Below are 15,635 nucleotides of genomic sequence, written 5' to 3' on the forward strand. Positions count from 1 at the left end.
TCAGAGGTAATGTAGTCATCTTCTAACATGAGATTTCCTCAGTGTTACTGTTTCCTAATGTTTTTTCCTATAACAAACTGTGTGTTTGTAGTACGGCACTGCTGTGTGTAGGGTATATCATTATGCTCAGTAATGGGAATTTCTCTTGTTGCAATGTTCTGAGAGGGATTAATAAACTGATCAGTTTCTACTAATTCCCATTTCTGATATGCTCTTGGAATTGTGATTTCTCTTGACACACACACACACACACACACACACACACACACGCACACACGCACACACGCACACACGCACACATGCACACGCACACGCACACACACACGCACAGACACACACACACACACGCACATGCATGCACACGCACATGCACACACACACACACACACACACACACACACACACACACACACACACACACACACATGCACACATACACAGATGTGATGTGGGGGCTTTGCATAGTGGTTCTTAGCTCAGTTGTGTTCTCAGTCAGTTCTGAATGAGAAAATGTTTCTCAGTTAATCCCAGGTGAAGTATTAGGATAAAATAAGGAGCACCACAAAGCAAGGCAAACACTGTACATAACTAACAGTACAGTGTTTTATGCTTGATATTTTTGATATGCAATCACAAGCAGCATTATAGTCATCAGTGTAATCCTGCAAAACTGTATGTGGGAGGAACCCACTCACCAGTTTGTCACCATTGCACAAAAGCACATCCAGCTGCTTGTCATCCTATACGGGGCAGCATGTTACGAAGCCTCAATCAACTACAGAACAGCCTTCAGCTGGGAGGGACAAGGAACTAGAAACAGGAAACTCTGAGGAGATTTGAAAGCATTTTTCCATTTTAAAAAATGTGTCAGTATGCTATATCTGAATGAGCCATATGTTCTACAGCCTTATGCTAGCAACAAAATCAAACAGAACACTTTATTTAATCTTCAGATTTACTTTGCACTGGATGACAATCATGTTTTTCTCATGGAGTTATTCCCAAATAAAGGTCTTTACTTATTATACCAAAATATATTACTGCTACTTTTGAAAATGCTACAGTAATGGCCTGATTCAGAATGGTTATCACTAGATGTAGTCCTTGTGGTAACCATTTCTGATTCAGATACAGTCCTGCCACTGAACTGCAACACAAAGACATAAAGCTGCATTGTGGGCTGTCCTTGTAGCCATGCTAAATGCTAATGAGGCATTCTGGGTGACAGGCATATGCTATACAGCAAGGCATTTATGCAACCGAGTGAGTCACAGAATCCCCTGACTGCATAAATTAACATGATTACTAATGGCCACTCATTAATGAACACTGCCAAAAGCTTGTGTTCATCTATCGAGGTAAAGGTAATTGTCAAGGTGTTTAGAAGACAGATACTGCTAAGGGTTTAAGTGCATGTGTCCATGTGTGAGTGTGTGTCTGCCTAGGAGGTTACAGTAGAGGCAGGGTTAGTAATAGGATGTGGCAGGTTTGTGTGTAGGGGTGAATAGGTGAGTGTGTACATGAGTGTGATCTAGAGAAAGGGCTGTGTGTGCGCGCACGTGTGTGTATGCATTAATGTGGTGTGTGTGTGTGTGTGTGTGTGTGTGTGTGTGTGTGTGTGTGTGTGTGTGTGTGTGTGTGTGTGTGTGTGGAGGGGACTGGAGGCATACCTCAACACTCCCCCAGCCTAATCAGCAAATCCTGCAACAATAGGGGTACCACTAGACACCAGGGATAACTTTAAAGGCATGGGTCATGGATTGAGGGGAGCACTAGACACCAGGGATAACTCTAAAGATGTGGGACAGCCACAACTAGACACCAGGGATAACTCTAAAGTTGTGAGACAGGAAGGGTCACTAGACACCAAGGATAACACTAACAACAATTTGGGGAGACCACAAGATACCACGAATAATTCTAAAGGCATGGGTCGGGGGGACCACTGGACACCAGGGATACATCTCTAACAACATTCTTCATCAGAACTTAAACAAGACATGGGGGGACACTAGGCACCACGGATAATTCTTCACAATTGTGCCTGAACAGCACTTAAATAAGGCATGGCCATGGAGTACAGCCAGCAGGAATAGCTCTTCACTGTCATTCATTAATGGCACTTAAAAAAACATGGGCAGGGGGAACACTTGACAGCAGGTAGACTCTTCACAGTGTGACTTAAACGAACTAACAAAAGATTCAAACCCTGCACTCTCTCACGTCCCACAGAGGACGTTAGTCCACTGCACCACAACTAGGCACCAAAGAAACTGCAACATATTACCCAAGTCTGGAAAAAATTATGTGACATAAAAGGGGGGGGGCGTAGTTTTGAAAACCTGCAACCTTTACACAAAGAAGAGCAGCATTTACCTAGTACACTAAGTAACTTGTTACTATAATTGTGTTTTTGACACAATACAAAGTATAAAGCTCTAATGTCTGTCATGATCCAGTGCTTGCAACAGCCCATGTGTGTGAGGTGGCTTCAGTAAAAATGCTGGGATGTACAGTAGACAACACCATGGAAATTATTCAGCCTAGTATATGGTTGGCGTGGCTATGGGCACTCCTTGTGCAAATAGCTACGCCAACCTTGCGCTAGTCTGCTGGGAAGAAACACATATACTCTCCAGTTTGAATCCTTTCTTACATCAAGTGTTATGGTATGTACGTTTTGTGGATGATGTTTTTATTTTATGGAATGACAATGGTTTAGATTTTGCATCCCTTGTTGATTATCTGCACACCACCACTGACTTTTTAAAATTCACATACCGGCTATCTGCAGCTGAGATTGATTTTCTTGATGTACATCTAGCTAAACCTGAATTTAACTGCTTCAAGAGTAGAATCTTCCACAAACCAACCAGAAAGAACACATACCTACACAAAACTAGTATGCATCCCAGGCACATCCCGAGAAATGTTTTAAAAGGGCAAGTTTATAGGACATTAAGATTACATGACGATGATGAGGATGCACTACTAGCATTAAATAATTTAAAAGTTGAGTTTATAGCTAGAGGATACCAACCTGATGAAATTGATAAAACTATATCTGATGCATGGCATATGAGATCAACTAAATGTAGACCTTATTTTAACAACAATGAGGTAGTTCCATGTAATAATCCATCTAACATAAACTCTAGGCCACATAATGAATTTAGAATAGTGTTACAGTTTACGAGTGACGTCAACCAATATGTTGACGTCATTAAGAAACATTGGCACCTATTACAAGAGGTACCACAGTTGCAGATTATCACCTGTAGAGATCCACTATTCAGTTTCAAGAACAATATGTCACTCAAGAAACAGTTATGTAACAAGGATGTGCCTAAGAAAGCCATCCTTTCTTCATGTCAGGGCCTGCCCCTATATTTACAGTATAAATACCTATGTCCACCCCACCAAGCATTTTCAGTTACAGCTTAATACTTATGCTGATTGCAAGAGCACTGATGTTGTCTATTACTGTTTTTGTCAGAAATGTCCGGTGTTTTATGTGGGTAAAACGAATAGATTTCTTAAAGACAGAATTCTAGAACATCTTCGTGATGTCAAAAATAAGAAACCCACTAATGCACTCGCCCAGCATATTATTAATACAGACAATCCACATTATTTTAAGTTTTTTGTGCTACAGCGCATACACAAAAACATTAGAGGAGGGGATATAGAAAATTTTACTGAAAGGTGTGAACAGAGATGGATCATTAAATTGAATGCAGATAAATATCCAGGCCTTAATGGCTCTACTTCCTTGGTTCCTTTCCTGAAAGCAAGACGCCTAAAACATGTTTAATTTTAGGCACCTCATCCACCCATTACACTTATATTTACATTTATTCATATTTTAGAGACATAGACTACTTTAAGTTATACATACATTTTGTAGATATATTTTATGACTAGATCCAGATTTTTAGCCTTTTATTTTTATCTATGTTTTTCATAGCTACAGCATTTATGGAGTTTATATCTATGCACATTACTTAGGTCTTTTACCAACAGTTTTGTATATAGTTTTTGTATGCAGTTTTTATATGCATTCACATGTAGTATTTTATATGTGTATTTTATATGCAGTTTTCTCTGTATGTAGCCTTTTCTACATTTATAAGGTTTATATAGCTTTAATGCCTTAATTGACCTATGACATCAGTGATTGAGTCAATGGTTCCAACTGTATATAAGCAATGGAGTGTTTTATTTTCTTGTCTGATGAAGCAATTAGTTTTGTGAAAGCGCTCACCACTGTTTTTATTTATTATTTTTTTGTGTTACTAAAGACGCTATTGTGTGGTACCTAGGTGTATTTTTGGTTATATATAGTATATGGCATTGTTAACTAACTGTAAGAAAATGTGATTTAGGATGGCAGGCGCTAAAACATAAGAAAAGACATCAGGGACACTACCTCAACTGTTGGACATGTGAGATGTGAGACGTGTGCGTGTGTGTGTGTGTGTGTGTGTGTGTGTGTGTGTGTGTGTGTGTGTGTGTGTGTATGACTCTTTGTGTGTGTGTGTGTGTGTGTGTGTGTGTGTGTGTGTGTGTGTGTGTGTGTGTGTGTGTGTGTGTGTGTGAGTGACTGAATTAGAGAGGTTGTTTGTGTGAACCTGACGCATGGGCCAACAGTGTTAACTACTGCAGAGTGCTGATCTGCACTTGTGGTAGTTAACGGCCATTCAGAGGCATGATGATTAGCTGATAACTCATTACAGTTAATGTGACTCTGACTCTCAAAATACCTTTATTGCAGAAACAGCCCTTTTTTTACCACAGGTAAATGAGCAGTGATGCTGTTTCTAAATTCTTGGGTAAATGTTTTATCAAGTGTCTTTACAACAAGTATTAATGGAGTATAGCAAACACACAGGCCAGCAATCATACTCCGTGCCTTTGCATTTTCATAGCCATAATCCATGAAGAGTGGTACTATGTCATTATGCAAATCACAGGCGTTTAGGATGAATACATAAATGCAGAGGTATTTTGTTAAACATGACTCCCTATCGCAAAAGCGTCATATGCTTAAGGTATAACCAATGAGGGGGCAGCTGATGCACAGATAAGGAAAATTACACATTTCCATATCTGTAGGAGTCATACAGATGAATCCATCATGAGCTTGTTTGCATAGCACATGTATAAATGACACTGAATGTACACTAATAAGCAGAGACTTCCTAGCCAAAAGCTGTCTCTGTTCTTGTTAAACACTAGGATAAACTATAAACCTAAATGTGAATAAATGCCTATTCATATATTACATCTCCTTACTCTCCATTCTTCACTCACTTCCTTACTTCTATCAATTTCTCTTGCCTGGCTTTCATAGGTTCACAGGTTCATAGGTGTGTACTAGGCTAATGGCCCTGGAGCCTTTACAAACATAGCCCATAGGATTAACCTGGCATCGTGCCACTCGACCTTAGTTGCCAGTGCCTCTGTCAAGTAGAGCCACTGGAGTGATCCCGGGGTGAATTTTCTATTTCCCATCTACTCATCAAGATTTCTCTTGAAGAGGGCCAGTGAGGTGCACTGTTTGACATGTATGGGAAGTCTTTTCCATAGCATGGGCAGTCTCTGGGTTATGAACAGTACAGTTGTGTACACTTACCATAAATGTAGATGTTCGAGTGTATTCACTGTTGCAGTCATTACATTTGGGTAATCTGCTGGTAGGTTGCCCTCAGTTGGCCTGAATTCCAAAGTCTTGGGTCCTGCATCGGTTGCTGTCTCCTCTTCCATGACGTCAGGTCATCAGGGGTATAAAACAAGCAGCCGACGCCATTTTCTTTAGTTTTTCTTGCCCCAGATGTCAGGTGCCCCCAAAAAGGTAGCAAAAATATATATATATATATATATATATATATATATATATATATATATATATATATAAAACTATATATACATGCATCAATATAAACTTTACCTTCATCTACAAGCAAATACACCACATAGGTTGTAGAAGACAGATAAGGAAAGATAAACTCCAGAATGAAAGGGGGATGACAGGCGGGTAACCTGGACTGCAACAATGAATACACTCGAGCATCTACATTTATGGTGAGTGTACACAATTGTACTATGTTCTTCGTGTTTCGCTGTTGCAGCCATTACATTTGGGTAGAATCCCAAAGCTATGGATGGGAGGCTGGAGCTAAACAGCATTAGGTGCGGCTATAAGGCCCTGCAGAACTGCAGTGGCAAAGCCTGCCCTGGACTTAGAGTAGAGAGGCAAATGATAATGCTTTGTAAAGGTGTGAACAGAACTCCAAGTAGCAGCCTCTAGAAAATCTTTGGTTGGTACTCCTCTGAGAAAGGCTGCTGAATTAGTTGCAGCTCTGGTGGAATGAGACCTAATGCCCTTGGGCACAGGTTTGCCATGGTGTAAGTAGCAGAAACAAATGCAGTGGCTTATCCACTTTGAAATAGTCTGCTTTGAAATAGCCTTTCCTTCTGATCCTGCAGCATATGTCACTAGTAATTGCTCAGTTTTTCTTAGAGCTTTAGTCCTGCTCAAGTAGAATCTTAGCTGTCTGTGTACATCCAAGGAATGCAGAATTCTCTCCTCCTTGTTCTGCGGATTTGGATAAAAAGTTGGCAGATGAACAGTTTGGTTAGGAGCCACACTGGAAACCACCTAAGGCATAAATGAAAGATTTGACCTCAGAGACCCTGGCTGGGTAAAATATGATAAAAAGCTCCACAGCCATGAGGGCCTGTAACTCTGAGACTCTTCTTGCTGAAGTAATTGCTAGCAGTAGAGCTGTTTTCCATGATAAGAACTTTATATCAGCAGTAGCAGCTGGTTCAAATGGAGGCAGGGTGAGCTTTTCCAACACATAATTGAGGTCCCATGCAGGTATTGGTGATCTTCTAGGAGGCCTTAGATTTTGGCTCCTCTAAGATACTGCTTTAGTAAAGGATGAGAGAAGATTGGTGGCTCTGTATTGTAATGAGCCGAAATAGCAGAGGCATGGATTTTAATTGATGAGAAAGATAGGCCTTTGTCAAGCATCTCAGTCAAGTATTGTAATATCTGAGGAATATTTGGTTCTGCTGCATCAGCTCCTTGTGCTTGATTCCAAGCACAGAATCTCTTCCATTTATCAGCATAAGATTTTCTAGTACTAGGCCTTCTGGCTTCCAAAATGACATCAATCACAGCTTTACTGAGAGGTGTTGTTTGTATAACTACATGATCAGCCATGCTGCTAGGCTCAGTGTCTGTAGTTGGTTGTGCAGGATCTGATTGTTTTGCTGGGACAGTAGTTGAGGTCTTTGAGGTAAGATCCAAGCTGGGTATTGAGACAAGTTCCTTAGGATTGGGTACCAGTATTGGCGGGGCCAGTCTGGGGCAATTAGTATCATCTTTGGCTTCTCTTGTTTGACTTTTAGTAGGACCTTGGGAAGAAGAGGCAGAGGAGGAAAGGCGTAAACTGATAGGTTTTTCCAACTGAAGGATAGGGCGTCCACTTTCCATGCTTGTCTATGATAAGTCCTTGTGCAGAATCTTTTCAATTGATAATGATGAGGAGAGGCAAATAGATCTATGTCCGGGCTCCCTCATTTCTTTGTTATCATGCTGAAGAGTTGTGGATCTAGTTTCCACTCGTGAGGGTCCATAAGGTTTCTGCTTAAATCGTCTGCCAGAGTATTTTGTTTTCCTGGCAGGAATTGAGCTTGAAGATGTATTTGGTAAGTCAAAGCTGTGTCCCACAGTGCCATGGCTGATCTGCAAAGGGGGTATGAGTGCGTGCCCCCCTGCTTGTTTATATACCACATAACCGTGGTGTTGTCCGTCTTTATCAGTAGTTGTCCTGGATGAAGTAAGTCCTTGAAGGCTGTCAAGGCATTTTGAACAGCTAGCATCTCTTTTAGGTTGATATGTAGATGCATTTGTTTTTGGGTCCATATGCCCTGAATGCATCTTCCTGCCATGTGGGCCCCCCAGGCATAATCTGATGCATCTATTGTTAAGGTTTGGCTGGCAGGGGAGAGGGTGAAGGCCCATCCCATGTTTTGGTGACATGCCTTTGCCCACCATAGAAACTCCTGTTGTAGGCAGGGAATGTGAGGAATTATTGTTTCCAGACTGTGACAATGTTGACTTCATAAACTTTTTAGGTACCACTGAAGTTTCCTCATACGCAGTCCTGCATATGGAATCAGTAGGATGCAGGATGCCATGAAGCCCAAAGCCTGCAGAGTTTGTCTTGCAGATAACTGGGTTTTTGCTGCCATCAGTTTTAAGTAAGTAGTCAGTTGCCTTTGTTTGTCTGGTGTGAGGTAAGCCATCTGGGCAGTTGTATTCAAGCTTGCACCCAGGAATGTTATCTTTTGAGAGGGTACCAGTTGTGATTTTTTTTTTTTGTTTATCGTGTACCCTAGGCAGGTTAGAAGCCTTTTCACAAACGCCAGGTGTTGAAGAAGAGTGTCCTTGTTCTCTGCTTGAATGAGACAGTCATCCAAGTAAGGATATATTTGTATACTTCTTTGTCTACAAAAAGCAATTTCTGGTGCCAGGCACTTTGTAAAGACCCTGGGCGCAGTAGATAAGCCAAAGAGCAGTACAGAGAATTGGTAATGCATTAAGCCAGCCTTGAATCTGGGGTATCTTCTGCATGATTGCCTTATTGGGACATGCAGGTATGCCTCTTTTAGGTCTAATGTCACCAGCCAAGCATTCTTGCCCAGCATGGGCAGAAGCTGCTGCAAAGTCAGCATTTTGAATTTTGGAATGTCCAGGTATGTGTTCAAAATTGATAAATCCAGTATTGGCCGCCAGGCCTTGTCCTTTCTGGGTACCAAGAACAGTCTTGAGTAAAAACCTTGTCCTTTTCCCTGTTCTAGTACTGGCTGAATGGCCCCCATATCCATGAGGGACATAACCTGTTTCTGTGCCTCTGCCTATTGATTTTTTGGCAGATCCGGCCAACCGTTTGCCATTGGCAGAGTATAGAAATGGAATCTGTATCCCTGTGATACTATGTTTAGCACCCACCTGTCCTGGGTTATTAACTGCCAATTTTAAGCAAAAAGTGCTAATTTTCCTCCTAAGGGTGCTGCCAAAAGGTAAGTGCTTGGTGAAGGCAGAGGGAAGTAATTGGGACTGTTTTCTGTAGGTTTGCACTTTATCTCCTCCAGATTTGGAGGTAGAAGTGCCCCATTGCTTTGACCTGTATGAATCTTGTGCCTGGTATCTGGAACCCTTAGGGCATCTGGATTTGCCCCTTTGAGCTCTGTCTGACACAGGAAAGGACCATTTTTTTGTAGGCCACTGCCTACTGAATCTTGGTGGCTGCACTTGTAAGAAGTATTTTACAGTTTGCATAGACTTAGCTTTGTCTTCCATTTTCTTTAAAACCTCTTCTGCCTTAATACCAAACAGAGTATCATGCTGTAAAGGTGCATCCAGTAATTTAGCTTTAACATGATCAGGCAAATTTTGTTCTTTTAGCCAGGCATGCCTCCTAATCACAGATCCAGTAACTGTGGCCCTGCAGGAGGCCTCTAAGGAATCAAAACCACATTGCAAAATATGCTTTCCAACCTGTTCAGCTGCATGCAATAATTCCTGCAATTCTTTATTTTCTGCACATTCAGAAATAAACATAATTTTCTGTTTCAGCAATGCCATAACATGTTGTTGATACTTGAGCATATGAAACTGGCAGTTTAAGGCCCTAATTGCCAAGGTTGCAGATGTATAAACCTTTTTTCCCCATCTATCCAGTGCCCTTGAATCTCTGTCAGAGGGGGTAGGAGTTTTTGCTGTTGAGGCCTTAACTCCCTTTGGACCCTGTGAAATAGTTTCAGGATCAGCAGCAGGGTTTCTAAATAAAAATTTGTGTGAGTCAGGGACCCTGTAATATCTGTCAGGCTTGCTGGAAGCCGGAGGTAAGGAGTCAGGGGTCAAGCTTGACTCCGAAAACACATCCTCCACAATGTCTAAAACAGGGGGTATTGCTGAAGGCCTGTGCTGAGGGAGAAGAAGGAAATCCCTGAGCCTCTTTTTTGATTCTGAGAAATCTTGACTCTCCCAGTGAAAATGCTCCCTCAAAGTATGCAAGGTTTCTCCAAATGAATAATCCTCAGGAGGTGATGCAGATGGTATGGGCTCCTCTGCATCAGAATCCTCATAGGGAGGTATAGATAATTACTAATCAGAAGAGGAATCAGAAGAAATAGAAACATGATCTGAAGATTCATAATCAGTGTCTTGCCTAGGTCTCTTATCAGGAGGGGGATGGGAACCCCTGATCAAGGTAATAAGGTTTTCAGCCATTTTGATCGTCTGTTTTTTAGGCATAGCGGCCTGTGCACGTGGCTCATGCATCATTTTTTTGTTTTAGAAGTTGCTTTTGTCTTTGGTTTTGCAGCTGTCATCAGTTTGATATAAAAATGTCGAGGCCTGAATACACCCTCATAAGCCGGTGCCTGCTCAGCGGCTCCGGACCCATCCAAGGGAGATACATCAGTGGGTCCAATACTTTGAGTATCTCGCAGCGTGCCAGACTCCACATGGGTCTCGGTAGGGGCCTGCAACTCGAAAGTAGCGGGTATCAGGGGCTGCGAAAGTGCCTCACTGAGTACTGGCGAACCGGTGACTGGCTTAGGAGAAGCTTCATCGTTGGTTTTGGACCTCGACTGTCTGTCTCTGTCCTTTTCTTTGCATTTTTTATGTACTCCGGTAGTCGGATTGCTATCTGATGACATTTCTGGGTAGTTAAATCTGTTTCCAAAATACTTTGAGGCAAAAATATACCGACACTTAATAGTGCGTTGGTTAAATCTAGCATAAAACCGACAGCCAGGCATGTTGTGATCAGAGCCTAGGCAAGGAATACAGTATAAATTGAAATCCTTATGAGGTATTTTCTTCCCACAAGTAATACAATTATTAACTTTTTCTGACATCGGTATGGAGCAAGAAAAAAGTTTCCCCAACGGGGTACTTAGCTTTAGTGAAGACTTCGGTTCTGAAACTCAAACTCGAATATTTCAGGAGTCGGCTGACCGGCACTTGCGGAATGCTTCTGCTTTGGGCACTGCGCAGCAAGAAAGACTAAAGAAAATGGCATCGGCTGCTTGTTTTATACCCCTGACGACCTGATGTCATTTAAGAGGAGACAGCAACTGACACAGGATCCAAGACTTTGGAATTCAGGCCGACTGAGGGCAACCTGCCAGCAGATTACCCAAATGTAATGACTGCAACAGTGAAACACGAAGAACATCTGTCCCTCCAGCATGTTCTGTTGATTGTAGTAATGAGGTTAGGATCTCTGGAGCATGTGGTGCGCAGGGATTGGGATTTCTTTAGATGTAGCATTTCTAACAGAGCTGGGTCAGACATGGCTTTGTAAGTCAAGCAGAGATTGCCTTTAAGTAGGTCATATGAGACAGAGAATAGTTGGAGTTTTTTGAGTCTATCCATATAGGACAAGTGTTTAAGTCCTAGGATCCTCTTTGTGAGGTACTTTTGCGGCCTCTCCAATTGTTGCAGGTGTCTAGTGAGGTACACTCCAAATAGGGCATTGTACTCGATAATTGGCCTAATGAGGGAAGAGTAGAGGGAGACAATGACATATTTCTTCCTGGATGCAAAACCCTTAGTAATGAGATGTGCCACATAGAAGGACTTTCTGACCACAGTGGCAACGTGGTGGTCAAAAGAGAGGTTGCTGTCAAGCTGTGTTCCCAGATCTCTTACAACACCTTCTGTGTTCAGTGGACTACCCTCAATGTGGTAATTCATGGGAACTGGGTTTTTCCCAAAGGGGATGACGACACATTTTTTGGCATTGAGCTTAAGGCCATGGTTCTGACACCAGTCATTGGTCTCAGTGAGGCCTTTCTGGAGGATGTCAACATCACTTGAGGAGTTAATAATGACTCCCAACTTGCAATTGTCTGTGAACTTTGTCAGCCAGAGTCCTTTCATGTTGTCCTGGACTTCTGAGAAGTAGATACCAAACAGGAGAGGACCCAGGACCGATCCCTGTGAAACTCAACTCGTGAGTGGTCGGCAGTCTGACTTGGAGTCAGCTACTTTCACACTGTGGGTTCTATCTGTGAGCCAGTTTGCAATCCACCTAGTAATATAGGGGTTGATGCCTAGCTTAGTGAGTTTTTCTATGATTTCTGAGTGGGGAATGGCATCAAAGGCCTTGGCCAGATCAAGGTAGGCTGTATGAACCACCTTGCCTTCATCCACAGCTCTGGTGACTGACTCAAAGAAGTTGACCAAGTTAAGCAGGCATGATCTACCCTTTACAAAACAAAACTGTATGGGATCCAGAGTTTGGAGATTCCCTATGTCCTTGTTTATTAGGTCCATGATGATGCATTCCATAACTTTGCATATCAGACTTGTTAGGCTAATGGAGTGATAGCTCCCAGGGTCTGTAGTCACTCCTCCTTTGTGGAGAGGGATGACTATAGCAGTGCACCATTCAGTAGGGATAAAGCCTGAGGTGAGGCTGTGATTGAACAGGGCACACAGGTGAGGTGCCAGTTCACTCTGTAGTTCATGTAGAACACAGCCAGGGATATTGTCAGGTCCCATAGAAACTGTATTCTTGGCCTTGGACAGTGCTGTTTTAACCTGTGCAGCAGTAATATGGGGTGCTTGGCAATCTACTGGTATTGTGATTGGTCCTTTGGGGGGGGGGGGTAAAGTTGGCACTGAATCTGTCGGCCAGTATACTGGCAATATCTGTTGGCTCAGTATAGGAGGTACCATTGTGCAGTGGCTCACAGCAAATCTGGGTATTACCATGGAAATTCTTTACATAACTATAGAAGGCCTTGAGGTTGTCTTTACTATCTGCTGCAATTCTGTTTTCATAGCTAGCTTTACAGGATTTGAGGAAGGATCTCAACTTTTTGTTGAGGTTGATAAGGGAGTTTTTCCAGTCTTTTGACTTCACCTTATTCCGCATCAGTTTTCTGTCGTAGAGTTGGTTTATGGCAGGGGACCACCAGATTGGCTTCTTTTTTTTTTTTGGAGGAGTAATTAAACAACTACAGCAGCCACAGTCTTTCATTATTAAGGTAGTTTATAAAGACTCAAATGTGATCTTACTGTATGAAGGGGATTATATTAAATCATGTATTGAAATTTTGCAAAGTCGCAATGAATTTCTGTGTCTCCCTTACAGAATACAGGGAGGCCCGATGGATCATTTTACTCCGTGCAGATCGGGGTAAGGGATTGAATGAGAGGGCCTCCATTAAGCCCATTCTGAAGAAAAGGAATTTAAGTAATAGGCTCATTTGAGTATTTTTTGTGTAGATGTATATGCATATTTACATATTTCTGTAGTATAGTTGTTTTTAAGTTTTAATGCATATATTTTATAAATACTTATATTTTATTGGATGTTATGTAGGTTGTTATACATTACACATTGCAGAGTCTGATTCCCTTTGTATTCTGTATGTATTTGTGTGATATTTTGATTTAAATAGGTTGTTGAGTATTTAATTGTCTGTTTTTCATTGGCTGCATTTAGTATGAATGTATTTAAATAGGTTGTGTTTTTTGTAGTTGTTACCTGGTCTGATGAAGCTGAAACAGTGAAAGCGCTTACCTTGTCGACTACATTAAAGGAGTTCTTTTTAAATTACTGCCATCTGTTTTGAGTTTTTCCTGTGAGTTTTATTTGTGGAACTCTCAGTGTGTGAGTTGTGGACTCTGGACTTTGGTTACTGCCTGGTTCCATCCGTTGCCCATTGTTTATTTCATTATATTTATTTTTATTTTGAGCAACGGAGGATTCATCACTCGGATACCACCTTGTTGGTTTTATTTTTATTATCTGTAATGTTGTTATGAAAATGCAGAGGAAATCATAAACGTGTAAACACATAAATGCATATTTTGAATAAAGACATGGGTTTGTATATTAACATTAATTTCTTAAATGCAAACGTGACATACGTTTACTAAAATAATAATCTGCATAAGTAGCTCTGTAAATCAAAGACATAATATCTGTGCTGCATTACAAGAAGTAGTTGTTCATGTATTTATAATGTATAAAAATATAATCATACATTCTAATTTAATTTATTACTGTTGTATAACCTGACACTACTTAGATTACATGAAGACAATTTTGAGTAGGCCACAGAAATATTATTATAAAACACAGTTGTGTAGTATCATAACTGCATGTACAACATGGCTGAAGGCTCAGTAATACATCATATCCTGGTCAGAGTGGTGGTTGGGGGAGGGGATTGCTGTGCCAAGTGAATGACCAGGAGAAACTTTATTGAAAAATAAGTACTTGTTTTACTTCTGCATTACCTATCAAATCAGACACATTTGCACAGCAAACAAAATGCAAATGAATTACTGCATTTCTCTGTTTGCGACTAAGTTCTACTTAAACACAGTGCATCATGCTCCCCACAGTACTTTGAAAACAACATTCCACCAACACTGCATGCACTTTATTTCATGATATGCAATACTGGCACATTATTACAACAATTTGTGCAAGTATGCATACGTAAACCAAAAAATAAAATAACCAAGTACATCAATGAATGCATTGACTGGTGTGTGTGTGTGTGTGTGTGTGTGTGTGTGTGTGTGTGTGTGTGTGTGTGTGTGTGTGTGTGTGTGTGTGTGTGTGTGATATATTGTATAGATAGCTACAGATAGATATAGATATAGACACAGGTAAAAATAATTATTTCTCTCTCTCTATCTTCTACTGAAAATTAACTAGTTCCAAGTTGGACTTTCCTAGTAAACAAATGTTAAATAAATAAATAAATAAAATAAATAAATATTTAATATGCAGGGGGTGCAGGAGTGTAGCCCCCCCCCCACAAAATAGTAGAATTAGCATACCATTGACTGCAGAATGTAACGGTACATGAATGTGTACAGCAGGAGGTGAGTGACGTCACCTCCTGCTATGTTGAATACATCAAACTATCAATGTCGATGTATTTATTTTCGCCTTGGTTGCTGTTCCGAAATTCCAAATTCAGCATTTTGTGTCAACATTCTGAACGGTCGACCGAAGCAGATTCGGAATTTCAATAGTAAACCTATATAATTATTACGAACTGTATAATTCTATATTAAGCTGTTTCAAAATATATATAAAAAAGTTTGCGCCACTTAGCTTAAACAAATAAAGTGAAATCATTGCATTAATGTAAACAGGAGTTGAAATAGTTTGGTGTATAAATGCTGCACTTCATCTAAAGCTGTTTTCTTTAGTGGTCATAAGGAATTATTTCTACAGCTCTACAAATGAAAGTGCTACAGTGAAAGCATTATACTTCCAGCAAATGTAACAGATATGTCAATATCAACAGCATTGTTGTGTTTAACGAACTGTTTTTAATTAATAACAAGGGGTGGTTTTAGTAATGTACAGAATATCAGACAAAGAAACATATGGAACTTTGAGAGGAACAGACCCCCCCTCCCCCCTTCAAAGTATTCACAAGCACTTCCAATATAAATTCATCATGTTGAGCGTATATGTCTTGCAGCACTACTTAAGAATAACTGCACTGTATTTACAAAGTACCAGACTATCAACACCAGCCACTGCCTACAAGTCAATCATGAACTCAAG

The 15,635-nt window shown here is 40.9% G+C and overlaps 1 protein-coding gene across 1 annotated transcript in view; it reads right to left on the minus strand.

The window, feature by feature from the left end:
• LOC122810344 (WT1 interacting protein) overlaps positions 1 to 15,635 on the minus strand; it is a 1,063,629-nt gene that overhangs the window by 784,260 nt on the left and 263,734 nt on the right. The window lies entirely within an intron of this gene.

Source organism: Protopterus annectens, chromosome 8.part1 (assembly GCF_019279795.1).
Source record: "Protopterus annectens isolate FY-2018-M chromosome 8.part1, PAN1.0, whole genome shotgun sequence".
In the NCBI taxonomy this organism is placed as follows: domain Eukaryota; kingdom Metazoa; phylum Chordata; order Ceratodontiformes; family Protopteridae; genus Protopterus; species Protopterus annectens.